This window comes from Alosa pseudoharengus, unplaced genomic scaffold (assembly GCF_046254945.1).
Source record: "Alosa pseudoharengus isolate Yale_2024_CS ecotype anadromous, Long Island Sound unplaced genomic scaffold, YU_APseudo_1.1 YU_APseudo_1.1_scf_11, whole genome shotgun sequence".
NCBI lineage: Eukaryota > Metazoa > Chordata > Actinopteri > Clupeiformes > Clupeidae > Alosa > Alosa pseudoharengus.
The window spans coordinates 20,091,619-20,104,464 of NW_027468576.1; positions in this window are offsets into that span (position 1 = coordinate 20,091,619).

Here is a 12,846-nt window from a genome sequence, read left to right on the forward strand (position 1 = left end):
GGCATCACACAGGGAAAGGGCCAGGGGTTGCCGCTCGAGCACCAGCCAATCAGCCGCTCTCCTCTCCTGTCTCCCTGGCCTCCCTGTATTAGCTCCGGATCACGCATGACTCACCCAACGCCACTCTTTCTCTCTCTCTTTCTCTCTCTCTCTTTCTCTCTCTCTCTCTCTGGAGCTTACGTAACAGGCAAAAAGCAGCAGAGTCGCGCCGCGTCCAGCCCAGATTAGGTTATCACTATCCGGGAAGACACCGCAATTCCGTCGGAGGAGGTTGGTCAAAATAGAGCCCTAGTCACGAAGGGTGATATTTTTAGGGCTAAAAGCATCTTTAGTCCACTGTCTCACTAAATGGCCTGACTTTCCGTTTCTGCAGAGACATTAAGCAGCTTGTTACTGAGATGATGCACAACAGTGTGGGGTATATGTGTATGACTATGTGTGTGTATGTGTGTGTGCGTGCGTGCGTGCGTGCGTGCGCGTCGCTAATACAAAGAAAAGAAACACAGAGTGTGGTGAAGGGAAGGGACGGGGTGGGAAGGCAAAGGGGGGTGAAGCTGAACCAGTCTGTGGAGTGTGCCATGATGAAAGAGTCAGGAGAAGACACATCAGGCCAGGCATGGAGATAAGAAGGAAGCCAGAAGATGGAGATCAGAGACAAGCCAGTCTTAACACAGGATAGACATGGAGAGATGTGATGTAAGAAAGGAGACACACGGAGAAAGTGTGAGACAGAGAGAGAGAGAATAGAGAGAAATGGGGGGAGGGAGAGAGAGAGAGAATAGAGAGAAGAGGGAGTGAGAGAGAGAGAGAAGAGGGGAGAGAAACAAATAATTCACAGATGTGAGAACAAATGTCTGCGAGCGAAAGCATTTTTTTTTCTCTCCATTAAAATTGCTTGGGTTCTTTTGAAGCCTTCTGGGGTTTAGTGATTTAGTGGCAAATAAAGGAATCTATTCAAAGGAAAACAAAGGGATGCATATGCATACAGAACACTGACTGAAAGATGGAGAGAGAGAGGAGGGGGAGAGTGTGGGGGGGGTGAGGACGGAGAAGAGGACAAACAATGAGGAGAACTGAGTCAATGGGAGGGAGGGGGATTTGTAGACAGTCTACAGACATGCAGGTGAGATCTGAGGAGATTAGTGTGTGTGTGTGCATATAATACACAGCCACTACATCATCCTTGACACCTCCAATGTCTGTTATGTTATGTGTAATGTGTGTGAGGGGCTCTCTTGTCATTGATTACACACTTGTAAAGCCCATTCAGTCTTTATGTAAGCAAACTAGGGCGGGCGCGGTAGCCCTCAGTTCACACATCCCAAACATGCATGCAAACAAACAAACACACCATTCAATCGCCCCTGGAAGCTGAGTCACACATACACACACAGAGACACATAGAGACAGACACACACACACACACACACACACTCAAAGAGCTCCATCCATCAGTTGTGGGTAAAGAGGAACTTCCCAGCGACGCCCCCGATTTGATGGATGTCTGCCACAAGCCCCAGGGGCTCTGGAGAGCACTGCCAGCCAGCCAGTGTGTTCAGCCCGACCCAGCCCAGCCCAGCCGAGCCTCATCATGAATCACTCAAGCTGCCCCTCTCTCTCTGGTAGAGGCCAACCAGCGCGCTCGCAAGGACACCCAGCCAGAGGATAGCCGCCCTGTGTGAACACAGCGGCCCGGACACAGCTGAAGGACGGGACGGAGAGACCGCTTCCCTGGGCACCTCCACCCACCGCCACCTCTGGGAACTGAAGCCCGGCAAGCCACAGGAAGTCAGGCGCTCCAGGGAACACACATGAGATGACGAAAGAGGCCAAGGAGATATGGATGGAGCACAAACGACTGTAAATAGCTCCCCTTATGCAAGCCATTCACTCAACCACAAGCACACTTTGCAGGCTTGAAAGCCTCTCTGTCTTTGACAGCTACTCGCTATAGAGAAGAATATAAGCTATAAACCACTCTCCTAGGAGTTGAGCGCATCTATGTGTATGTGAAAGCTTATATGGAACACTTGCCCTTGAGAATCATGTGTGATATAAGCATGCATTTATACGCAAATGTGTAGAAGTCTGACAGTATGTGCAGTGGGGGTGATATATAGACAGTGAAGGTGTGGAGTTCCTGTGTGTTTGTATGTATGCGAGTGTGTTTGTGTACATGTGTGGGTCTGTGTGTTGTGCTTGTAACACGGCTTGCTACTGAATACTCGTCAGGTGGCGAGTCACCCTCCCTCCCTCCCTCTCTCTCTCTCTCTCTCTCTCTCTCTCTCTCTCTCTCTCCCTCTCTTCCTCTTCCTCTTTGTCTGCGGCACCATCTCCAGGAATGGCTTCATGTGACAGGGGTGGGGGGGATGGGGGGGTGGGGGGGTTGTGTGTGTGGGTCCAGGGATCAGGTATCATTTGAAAAGGCACGCAGACAGACATGAGGCGGAGAGCGTGAATGTGACTTTGTCCTGCATGCATATTTAATGGCGGCGAACAGACGAGCGCCCCGCCGCACACGGAGGGACACAGGCAGGGGACGGACCTGGGAGGAGGAGGAGGAGGAGGAGGAGGAGGAGGAGGAGGAGGGGAGGAGGAGGAGGAGGAGGGGGGGGAGCAGAAGGAGGGGCATGAATAATTGAGAGACGTGTGGACTATGGCGCGTGACCTACTGACACACAGACACTGCCCTAACATACAAGGCCTCCTGGAACAGGTGTGTCTGTGTGTCTGTGTGTGTGTGTGTGTGTGTGTGTGTGTGTGTGTGTGTGTGTGTGTGTGTGTGTGTGTGTGTGTGTGTGTGTGTGTGTGTGAAATGAGGAGAGACAGATAGCACAAGATAGGTCAGTGGAAAGTTACCATGGAGCTGATACTGTTGCTTGTGCAAGAGTTGGGGTCAACTCTCTAAATCTAATTACACTCTGAAGGTGAGGCACTCTTGGACCTGTCGTTTCCTCTGGCCAGTCTGTGGCAGAGTACTGACTCACACATTGACCTGCTCTCATCACCACAACCACACAAGCAAAACAATATCTTAAAGGGAGTTATGAGTTCTTTATAGCTACGTTAAGGACTCAATGTAAAACCATTTAAGGCTCTCCTATGAGGACAACATATAAAAAATGCTCTAGATACTGTAGCATCATCTTATAAGAGTACAGGGTATTGTAATGCCTTCATTATTGAGCTGGAGTTGAAATGAGCCAAAACTCAGTGAAGGGGAACTGTAATCAACACACTCATAGCCCACAGGAGAGCCCACACTCATCCACTCATTTATTCAATAAGACACAGCGTCCTCACTATCACAGGGTTTGGCAGATGTACAGAGCAAAATGCGCATTTGGATATAAACAGTGTGGCGGTCAAAAAGACGACACAGCACAACAACGTAATCTGTAATCACAGCAGCAGTTGAACGCTGCAATTTGTTTCTCTCTAGGAGCGGGTGTGGGGTTTGACCCTGAGAGAGGAGGACATCTCCCTTGTTCATTTCCTCGCCTACTTTCTCTCTCTCTCTCTCTCTCTCTCTCCCTCTCTCCCTTCTGTCTCAAACTTTCTGCCTCCTTTCCTCTATCTCTCTCTACCACTCACACTCACAAGTCACTCTCTATCCACCTTCATCCCTCTCTCTCTCTCTCTTCCTCTAACCTCCCTTCCGCTCCTCTCTGTTGTTGGCACAGTGCAGTGTGTGAGGCTGTGAGCTCTTCTTCACGGGGAATTAGAAGGTCAGGGGTGCAGTACTCCTCTTCCATACAGTACGAGTCTCTCCCTTACAACTAAGTCATCTTATGCGCACACACACACACACACACACACACACACACACACACACACACACACACACACAAACAATAACACACACACACATACCGGTACACAAACAATAACACAACAACACAACGCACACACACACACACACACACACACACACAGACACACACACACACACCACATAACAGAAATGTCACCCTGGGACTATGCCTACTTCACTCATCAGATTATCCCAGTCCCTCTCTCTGATCTCCTCCTACCATCTTTGAGGCTGTCACACACACACATCTCCTCTTGTAATTACATCAGTGGCGGCTGGCCACAGAACTCGTAACCCGTCGCCGCGGAAATGCCACTTTATCAACTCTCAGTCGGGATTGCTGTTGACCTATCAGTCATATCAGTGTTGCTGGTGAAGAATACGTGCCGTTCAAGGTGTCAGGGCATACAGTGGCACAGAGAGTGAAGAGAGTGCTGCTAGTATGGATCAGACATGCCTAATATTGATCTGGAAAAGACAGATTACACAAAGTGTGTCTGTGTGTCTGTGTGTGTCTGTGTGTGTGTGTGTGTGTGTGTGTGTGTGTGTGTGTGTGTGTGTGTGTGTGTGTGTGTGTGATGGGGGAGAGTGTATGAGAGGGGGAGAGACACAGAGGAGAGAACAGGGTGAACATAGAAAGAGAAAAATTCGTAGTCAGAGTCAGAAGTCAGAAAGCTTGAAAGAGAGAGGCAGAAACTAGGTCAGGAACGTATGGTAAGTGCAAATAGTCTTTTGAATGAGCACCATCTTGCTAAGCCCTTCAGGGAGCCTCTCGGTCTGTCTGTCTGTGTGTGTGTGTGTGTGTGTGTTTGTGTGTGTGTGTGTGTGTGTGTGTGTGTGTGTGTGTGTGTGTGTGTGTATGCATGTGTGTCACATTTCAAACAGACGGAAGGACAGCAACAGCTGCAAGCTGCACACAGTAAGTGAGGAGAGATTAGGAAATAGTGACAGGGATGCCATACTAATACCTGCACAAGAATGAGTACTGGAGCGGTTCATCAATATGACAACACACACAATGCAGTAGGGAAGGGAAAGTAAACGATGCACTCATTGGAATGGCCCCAGAGAACCACAGAGAAGATACACTTATCTAACCTGACTCTCGCCAGATGAATTTCGTTTCGAAATACATCTGGCGAGAGTCAGGTTAACACTTATCTACACCAGAAAAGAAACACAATTGGAAAGTGAGTGACTCGTGTGTGCAATTTACATGACTTAACTACCAAATAGATCAGCCTTGGTCATACGAAAGCCTGTCAACCTTTTCAGGTCACGATAGAGTCACGGCATGTCATAGCACGCTAACAAATGCTCGTCACAGACTAACTGAAATTTAACGTTTGTTGTTCCTGATTAAAATCTTATTATGAATATGAATTTATTTTATTCATCTCATTGAATATTTCAGAACTCAACCACTGCCAAACATGACCATTTCTGAAGTTTCATCTGTGACATGAATTCATTAACAAGCCAGCACTAATCCTGTTCTAAAACACATTGGAAACTCTATAAATCCCATTGACCATGAATCATCACTTCAAAAGCAGTCGGAGCAGCGAAATGCTTTCTGAAACCAACATGACCTCACCATGTCAAAACCAACGACGTCAATGTACTTTAATCCACGAGTGGATTGAGGGAGAGAAAAAAAAAACGGACAAAAATGAGAAACACTGGCTGGATCTACTGGGTGGGGATTATATAGAGGAGTGTTTGAACGCCCATTCAGCGCTGGCGCCCGGCCTGAATGTGCATGGCATCAGCATGAAACCAATTTCCCCCAGTGCTCTGAAACAAAAGGTGCGCAGCAAATCTCCCCGGCTGATGGGCTCATCCAATCAGGGTCCTTGAGAGATGACAGCCCCTCACACTAATAGCTTATTTATTGCAGCAATTAGATCTTGGGGGCCAATTATAATGCGCTTGCGCGTGCAAACACACACACACACACACACACACACACACACACACACACACACACGCACACACACGCGCACACACACACACACACACACACACACGTGCATGGGGCTTATTGTTCCAAGGGAGGGATGAGAGAGATGTCTGAGGGAGTGTAGAGGAATCCATGTGTGGTCATGTGTGTGTGTGTGTGTGTGTGGTGGGGAGTTCATTGTGGGCACTGTGTGTATGTATCTGTGTGTGAGATGAGTGTGTGTGTGTGTGTGTGAGAGAGAGAGACAGACCATTTGATTCTGAGAATTGGGTATGTGTGTGAGTGTATTCAGTTCTTAGCACAATGTGTGTATGTGTGTGTGTATGTGTGTGTGTGTGTGTGTGTGTGTGTGTGTGTGTGTGTGTGTGTGTGTGTGTGTGTGTGTGTGTGTCTGTGTTAATATGATTCTGAGAACTGTGTGTGCATTTGCGATTTTGTGTGTGTGTGTGTGTGTGTGTGTGTGTGTGTGTGTGTGTGTGTGTGTGTGTGTGTTAATTTGATTCTGAGAACTGTATGTGCATTTGTGATTTTGTGTGTGTGTGTGTGTGTGTGTGTGTGTGTGTGTGTGTGTGTGCGAGCCTGCTCCTGCTTGCTAGCGTGAGGTGACTGCTAATGTCGTGGTGCTTGGCATACACCCTTCCCTAGCTGGCATTACTCGGCTGTCAGGAGGCATAATTTCCCCCTGTGTGGGCACTGCCCACTGGCACGGCCCGCTGCCCGCTAGAGCGGGTGAACCAAGGAGGCATATGAGGCCACATGCCGCGCTCCATCTCTCTCTCTCTCACACACTCACACACACACACACACAGACACACTCACAACCTTGGTCACACACAATTAAAGAAGCACATAGATAGATCTGTCAGCCAGTCTTAAACACACTTACAGACAAAAACAAAGGTGCATTTGAGCCACTATGATGTAAAACAGTGACTGTTAATAATAATAATAATAATAATAATAATAATAATAATAATAATAGTAAAAGTAAAATAATGATATAGAAGTAAATAATTATCAGGTAAAAATCAGGAATTTGGTCTCTGCATTCATCCCATCCGTGAAATAGTGAACACAATGGGCACACAGTGAGGTGAAGCACACACTAACCCGGAGCAGTGAGCTGCCTTGCTACAGTGGTGCTCTGGGAGCAGTGGGTAAGGAGATAGATACAACACTACATATAGTAAAACAAGTGCAGTGCAGTTATAGGGATGGATTGTCTTTCCAAACAAATTATTTGCATATCAAAAGATGGGAACTATTTTACAGAATTTCACTTTGAATCTAAGGTGTCCACAAAGCTTTGTGGTCTGTTTGTTCCCAGTGCTGACAGCCCACCTCCACAAGAGGCTTGAGGCTCTTGTGTAAACACACAGCTTTTACATGCAGTAATTAATAAATACAAATGTTGGTTACAGAAGATACAAAAGAGGCCATTTGTTTTGTTTTGTATTTTGGCACATCACTTAGATACACCATTGTTTTGTAAGAAAGCCTTTGGTGTAATGATTCATTCACAGGCAACTGCATTGGATCTCTGTGTCTCTTTCTATTATGTCTCCTGTGGTCCATCCTCTCTCTCTCACTGTCTCCCTCTCTCTCTTCCACTCCTCTCTTTCTTTCTCTCTTTCTGTCTCTCTCTCCCTCTTTCTTTCTTTCTGTCCTTTCCCTCCCCTTGTTTGTCTCTCTCCTTCTCTCCGTCCCTGTCCTCCTCTCTCTCTCTTTCTCTCCCTCCCTCCCCTCTCTTCCTCCCTTGATCTCTGAGGCAGCAGTAAGGAGGCCTTGAGGCGTTTGATATTCTCCTCGTCTCAGAGTCACAGGTTTCTCTCTTACAAATCAGCAGAAAGAGTAATTAAAGAACATTAACTAGAGTCATCACACTTTCATTATCGCTGGGAGAAAGAGGAGCACACACACACACACACACACACACACACACACACACTCAACTTCAGCACAGAGAATAGGAAAGGGAAAGTAAGGTAGCTGATGTGGGCCAAAAAGCATGGAGCCAAAGGAGATGTTTGCACTGGACTGAAGCCACACAATGAAATAAATCACACTGAGTTACCCCATTGGTCTATGGCTGGTGTCCTACAAATGAAACTGACAATGGAGCTTTAAAGATCTTGTTAAGATAAACAACCAACATGTACTTCTTCTCCTTAAAGTGCCCCGTGCAGAGAAAAGATCATGGATGGTGGAATCATCAACTGAGGGGTGAAGGTAATAGAACATGGTTTATATGTAAGTACAGACCACAGTAGAGTCCTGATGGTGTTACTAATGACTAATAACATTGGAATAGGAACAGAGTAGAATCATTCTGAGAGATTCTGAAAGATACTGTTTCAATTTTAATTGAAATAATTTGAATAGTGGCACAGTGCATGTAAATCACAAGGATTAATTTCCCTGTTAGAGAAGACAGGGAACAGGAAATCCCCCTTGAACACTGGTCATTTCAGCTGTAAGCTAATACTGACAGATACACATTCTCTGGGTTGGTGAACATGAACAGGCGGATGAGTACTGCGACAGTGGAAAGCTGATCTAGCAACCACTGCCAACACACACACACACACACACACACACACACACACACACACACACACACACACACACACACTCCATCCCCGTACACACACATTCACACACACAGACACGCACAAAGGAACACACACAGAGACAAAAAGATACACACGCACACTCTGCCAGACGTTGCTACGGCCAAAACAGCTGCTGAGCCCCTGCCAACCCCTTAGCCATTAGAAGCGGAGGCAGACAAGCGTGCCACAAACGCATCGACTCAGGGGAGCATCGGCGGCCCTGCGCCCTCCCCAAAGGCTGCGACACCACATAATTACGCCAGCACAGCTCCTCCAAGGCCACGGCATAATGAGCCAGAGACACGACGGGGAATAAAGGGTCCCCACACGCAGCAACACACAGCAATGGTTTAGACATCTACGCCCTATGCATTCATCAAAGCCACAGATACAGGCCACTGTGTTAAAATGTGTGTGTGTGTGTGTGTGTGTGTGTGTGTGTGTGTGTGTGTGTGTATGTGTGTGTGTATGTTTGTGTATTTGTGGGTGGGTGGGTTGATCAATAAGTCCTGGGGCAGCTCTGTCGAACCCCCACCGCATTGATGAGTGAAAAACTCCATAAAACAGGCCTGAACCTCCGTGCTTTCATCAGCGCTGCAATGATGCACGAAGCTGTTCCTTCGAGTCAAATGACTATTTTTTCTTGCTTTTCCACTGCTGCCAGCGACAATCAGCTGCGTGCATTCACGTTTGCCCCCTGTACAGATCCTCCATGCCGTTTCATCTCACCTCTGGGCCATGGGTACAGCAAAAGAGTGGAGGCACAGATGCCAACTGAATGAGATGGAGTCAGCACTGTATAATATGCCATTCTGAAAAGCCTCAAAACCCCTGGTGGATTCAACACAGATTTGAAGTATTTGCATAGTCACGACGATGCTCAAAACCAATAAATGCATTTTAGAATACGCTTCGAAATGACTTATATGCAACATGTTTTTGACAAACATTTAGTGCACTAATTAATGCAACATGTTTTTGACAAACATTTAGTGCACTAATTAATTGGATCCAGATCACTGATTCTCTGCCTCTGCTTCTCTGGGTGGCCTCCACTGGGGGTGACGTGGATTTTCTCTCAGTAAGCTATCTGTGTGATCTTGCCTTTTGTTTACATTCTGAATGCAATTTGAATTGAAACTGAAGTTCTCTCATTCACTAAGGGGGCAGACAAACCAAACTGCTGTACCCCATTTGCATCCCGTGATCTTGCATGTCACCGCACAGCATCGCAGATTGTTTTTGTATTAGGAGAAAAATCAGGTCATGACAGGGTATCAACTATAAAACTATCCAAAATAAAAGGGTATTATCTTTTGCCTGGTTGGCCCTGCACTAGGAGACCAGCATCAAAGCATATGTGTAAGTATGTGTATGTGTGTGTGTGTGTGTGTGTGTGTGTGTGTGTGTGTGTGTGTGTGTGTGTGTGTGTATGTGTGTGTGTCTCTACTTGCGCATAATATTCTGAAACACACAGATGCCAGCATAAGCCCAGGTTCCAATTACAGGCAGAAAGGAGATCACCCGATACCTCCTCCCACGAACCGAGGTTCAAAAAGCAAAAGTACAATAGGTCATCTGATTCGGTCTCATCACTCACAGTGAAACAATGATATGATACTCAGGATGACGAGCTTTATTGTGCATTACATATAATGCACGCACACTCTCTCTCTCTCTCTGTATATATTGCTGTCATGTATACGCATATTTGACTTACTATCAATATTACATTACATGAATACATTTCCTCCCCACCACAGGTTTAATGGAGCTCACAATATGCCTCCACTGCGTGAAGTGTTTGAGGAGTAAACAGTAATAACGCCGCGGCCTGGTACTCAAAGGCATTATCATCGTGATACGAAAGAGAGTGCGGAAATCTCCATGGGCTCTCCAGCCAAAACCGATTTTCAAGCGAGCAACTCAACAATAGCTGATCCCGCGGGGAGAGGCTAGAGACAAAATGAAATCACATTTCCCAAGCGTGAAAAACGAGTGACAGCAAGACTTGAGGGTGATGTTTTATTTTCTCTCTCATTCCACAAACAGGCTGGTGGGGAACGACACGATTTGATTATTTTTTTCTGTCTCAGACAGAAGTGAGAATTCACATGTGTCTATGTCAGAGACAGGTGGATTATTAAAAATAGCAGGACAAGTTCCAGTGTGTGGCGGTGTAGTGGCCATGTGGTGTTGTGGTGTGGTTGAGGCGGTGGTGTTTTCGTGTGGCCTACTTCAGGGTGCCTGTTTAATCCAGGGCTGCCCTGGCTGACTCTTCTCTGTCTTTTATTTAGCACAAGGCTAATCTCACTGGCTACCTCATGAATGGGGACAGCTGAAACATTCACAAAGATACAAATACACACACACACACACATACACACACATCATAGAACATACCTGTACTCAAATCCACAGTGATTCTCTCTCTCTCTCTCTCTTTCTCTCTCTCTCTCTCTCTCTCTCTCTCTCTCTGTCTCATCATTCCTTTAAATGCTCATGCAAGCACATGCCACCGGGACACCAGAATAGCTGAAACCCCCAGACAAAAGGTTAAATATCAAGCCGAGCTGCTCGCTGCTCTAGATACCACATTACAATACCTGGTCTCCATTCAGCGCCTCCAATGAGAATATAGCCTATGGAAAAATTTTACAATGGATGATGTCTCTTTGTTTGTTTGTTTGTGCATGGATTTTTGGATTTTTAAGCACTACATATTACAGTATATTACATATCATGTATGTGACAGACGGTGACCTCTCTATTGCAGCTGGAGTGGACGTTAACAGCAGTGGATTCTCTAATGCAATTAGAGACAGGAAGCTGTTCATTCCCCAACACTCAGAGACGGAAGGAACCAGACCTCGTCAGAATACCAGCCTGGATTAAGGCACCAGCAGGGAGACAAGAGGATACAGGAATGTAAAATGTGTCCCTGAGAGAGAGAGAGAAAGAGAGAGAGAGAGAAAGGGGTGAGGGAGAGAGAGAGAGGGAAAGAGAGGGAAGGGGAGAAAGAGGGAGCAGTGATACTCCCGCTCCCCAAGAAAACGTGCTGAGACTTAGAAGAGGCTGATGAAGGATTATGCTGCTTGACAGAACGAGGGTAGCGGAGGAAAGAAGGGATGGGGAAATAGGAGATGGGGAAAGAGAAAGAAAAAGTGAAGGAGGAAAAGTGCAGTCGGAGAGGAAGGCGAGGGAGAGCGAGTGGAGTGGAAATGAATTGGAAAAGAGAGCAGAGAATGAGAGAGACAGCAGAAAAAGAGATTGTGTAAAGCAGAGGGAGAGAGAGAGACAGAGAGAGAGGGAATGAGAGAGGAGAGGACTAACAAGGAGTAGGGACTGTGGCATATAAGGGAGAGGAAAAAGGAAAGAGAAAACCAAATGCAAGAGGAGAGGCCTTCTTTGGCAGATGGCAGGCACATCAGACGGCACAAGCGTTTTGATTGGATGGCTGTTTGACAGGCTCGGGCTGCTCAATCTTGGGTGGAGCGGCATGTTACAGGCTGTCAGACTCTTAAATCGCTCCCGAACGCCTCAGAAAGCCCGGCTGGGCCCAGTACCTCGGCTAAGACAGAACCTCGGAAACACACCCAAGCACCGTGAAACCAGAGGAATTTCAGAGGATACTTTGTGCGATACCCAATTCTCTGAGAAGGATAGAGTAAATGAGAGAAAGTCCAAAAAAGAACAAAAAAGAGAGACCGAGAAACTAGGGGCTTTCATGGAAAAAAAAAAAAACAGGCTAGACTTGCTATTTCTTTTTCACACTTGCGATTCTCAGCTAATAAGGCCTTCTGCCTCAGCCTGCTGCGGCAGTATATAAATTGAGAGTAATGAGAGTGATAGCAGGCCAGAAGTGGGGATCATTAACGAGGATCTGAGAGATTTACCATTCACTCAATTAACACTGGCAGATCATTACGAACCACACCGTAAGCATGCAGTTCCAGGACTCTAATTTGCCATTTCAAACAGAACGTCACGGGCAGAGAGGTCACGGGCAATTAGCTCATCACCTTTATGCGCCATCTAAAGCTAAGGTGTGTCTTCTACTGCTCATAAGTGAGGTGCTATGTTGCTCATACACTTCTGACTGTCATGCATGATTGAATAATGCAACACTACAGTGCCAACTGACATCAAGAAGGCACCAAATTGACTAGTAGGGTCAAAGCCACCACTGGAAGATATGGCTAGGATGTCTGCCCCTTTAGGAGCAAGCATGGAGAAAGCATTGTTTGCATATGTCTTTCAGTCTCCTAACAAAGCACCATTACCTTTGTCAGCTTGACTGAAGCTGAGACCAATACATACAGTACATTGGCGCTCAGGGTTCAGATGAAACCGCACATACCACATGTTTGGCGTGGCGTCTGGGTGCCTTAAAGAGTCTGGAGCTCGCTGTGCCTCTTGACAAACCCACAACAAAGCAGCTGGTGTACTCAAGTACA